The 2,863-nt window shown below is 42.6% G+C and overlaps 1 pseudogene; it reads right to left on the bottom strand.

The window, feature by feature from the left end:
• Nucleotides 1–2,863, bottom strand: part of LOC107104152 — a 13,324-nt pseudogene that overhangs the window by 6,718 nt on the left and 3,743 nt on the right.

Genomic DNA, 2,863 nt, shown 5'->3' with positions numbered 1-2,863 from the left:
GCTTTTGGGTCAACACTCAATAACCAAATCCTGACACTGTCCTTTGCTTCTTTTTCTTTATTCCATTCTTTCTTTAACAGTTTGTACTATTTCCATCTTACAGCTTGCAGTTTAGAAAACTTTAGCAGGAAATGCAATTCTTTCTAGTTATGGTCGATATCCTTACATCAACTAAGCACGCTAACTATTTTACTGTTTTATTCTTGTAAAACTAGCATTAACAATCCAAAGTAAACAGAGTTAGCAAAGCCACATTCCCACCAAGAGATCTTAGTTTTCTTTGTGAATCTGGTTTAATGTAACCCAACCAGTCTAAACCGTCAATAATCCTTTTACTGCTTCACTGTTTAAGCTGTACAGCAGCAGCCTTGTTGCGTCGAAACTCAGATTTAAGTGCAGGAGTTCCAAAAAAAAGGCCAATTTGAGTTTATATTCTGAGTGTAAATCATGTGTTTTTGATTTAGTTTAGCATTAGGTTTAAAAATTAAAGTTTAGAATGAGTTACCCAAAGAAGAAGTCCTCAGGCTCGGTAAGCTGGTTGCACTCTGTTTTTATTGAAGCAGGAGGATACGGGTTCAGGTTCTCTGAAATAGAAAAAGAAAATGAATTCAGCAAAGTTAATGAATCAATGAAATCAGCTGGTTTTCCTTAGATAGAAAACTTAGTCTGACTCTATGATTGGATTGAATTTTCTCTTCAAAGTGAGATATGGTGTGGTGAATTAGGATGTTGTCGATATGCTGAACAAAATAAAAACTGAATGCAACTGATTTTAAACGCTAAGAAGAAAATTCCTGCTGAAGTTTCTCTTACTGTTGAGGACAGAAAGGAAGACTCTGAAGAAGCGCTGAACGTAGCCCTGCTCCTGGGTCTCAAGCCGGCTGATTCGGACCAGGTGCTGACGGGTAGGTAGACCAGCCATCTCCCTCACTTGGGTCTGGTTGTACCGATCACCGACTGCCACCACAAACATGGCCACGCCCTCACACTTGGACTTCAGGGAGATGTACCGCAGCCAGTCTCGGTCTCTGTTCTCTGTTCGGGAGGCGACGACGGCCAGTAGAGCCCTTCTTCTACGGGGCGGGGCACCCTTCTGCAGCACCTCCTTTATGGTGTAGTCAAGCGTTTGTCCCAAAACCGAGGCACCGCTCTGCTGCTGCATTTTCTCCATCAGGTGTTGCTTCATTCCAGCCTGACCCTGGTAGGTCTGCAGGTCGAACTCCACCCTGGCCTCCTTGGTGCCGCTCTGCTGGACCACAGCAATGCGAGCCTGGTTTCCGGGTTTGCGGGGCTGAGGACTTACCACCAGCTGCTCCACCACAGAACCCAGCAGCTGTTTGGCACCAGCGTATTCATCCGCCTGCATGTTCCTGGAACTGTCTACAACTATAGCCAGGTCCACATCTACCTGCTTAGGGGGCAACGTATTCTGGATGAAGGAGCACTCCGTTGACCGTATGCAAGGATCTGATGAAACAGAGGAAATATATGAAGATCAGATAGCTAAGTTTAAGCTTGTGCTATTTTAAAAAGTTCCTTTTGCTCTACATGCCTATGGGAATTCTACTATGTAAAAACAGCTTATATAAAATGACACTTCATAAAGCCAGAGCGGCATATTTCTCCTCATTAAAAGAGGGGAATAACAATTATCCTAGATTTCTTTTTAATCCAGTTGCCAAACTGACCAAGAGCCATAGCTCTGTTGAACCATCTGTTCCACCTGCTCCTGTTAGGTTTCTGTTTGTGGGGTAAGTTTTTTTGTGTTTTGTTTCCACCTCCAGATGGTGCCCTTTCCCTGTTCTGGCTTGGAGGGCCGGGTTTTTCCTCCTCACCTGCGGCTTGTTGGGTCATTACCAGAGGAGCATAAGAGCAGCGGACTGTCACCACCTCGACGTCAGAGTGCTTGTCAGTATTGGGTACTCCAGCCTCCTGAGATTGGCTGAGTCTAACTCTTTGCCTTTGTCTCTCTGAGCCTAAGCTTTGCCTTTGTCTCTTTTTGTGTTCTCCAGTAGGAAACTCTCCTGATCCGCTGGATAAGCCTGGTCCTTCTCCTCCCTTGGAAGGAAAACTTTTGTCTCTCTCTGAGCAAGGGAAAACCTTCATCTGAGCCGTTCAAGCCCACCTCTGTAAAGCCAAGTGACAGTCCGTTCCTTTGCTCCTCTGGACCAAAATCTAGTCTGCCTGTATATGTGTATATATATATATATATATATATACAGGCTATATGTAGCTCCTGGAGTAGGGACTAAGAAGAACGCTAGCTCCCATTAGCTTGTTGGCTCACAGTAGAGCTTCTGCTGAAAGATGGGGCTTCGTCCGGCTCTTTATTTCAGCTCTGCAGCTCTTCTGCAGCTTTAATGCGGCAGATAAGTATCAAATGTTTGAATTCGGGACATTCATTTCAAAACATTTTAATCTAAATAAATATTTTTTTTCTTAGAATAAATGCATTTTCCTTGAATTGACACTTCTCCTGTGGAACAAAATTATTTACTTTAAAAATAAAGAAAAAAATTGCATCGTCTTATGTCAAATGCGTATTGTCTAATTATCTTATTCTAAGAATAAAACTACTCATTCCATTGGCAAACTTATTTTCCTACTCAAATGAAGGGTAAATAAAATTAAATCAAGACATTTTTACTTATTTTCTAGATTGTTTTTGCATTGTTTGTTCTCCGTCGTGCCTGCTGCTAGCATGTTCCGCTGAAAGAAATTGGCCCCGTATGCTTTAAACTTTGACTTCCTCTCTGACAGAAAAAATCCACACCTTGTTATAAGCGGCATGGTTCAAAGCGTGGGAAAAAAGTTGCTTATAGTCCGGAAAATACGGCAGTATTACGGCCAGTAATAATCGACA

Source organism: Cyprinodon variegatus, unplaced genomic scaffold (assembly GCF_000732505.1).
Source record: "Cyprinodon variegatus isolate N-32 unplaced genomic scaffold, C_variegatus-1.0 Scaffold1630, whole genome shotgun sequence".
Lineage (NCBI taxonomy): Eukaryota > Metazoa > Chordata > Actinopteri > Cyprinodontiformes > Cyprinodontidae > Cyprinodon > Cyprinodon variegatus.
The sequence above is the reverse complement of the archived record's forward strand: the minus strand, read 5'-3'. Positions and strand labels throughout refer to the sequence as shown.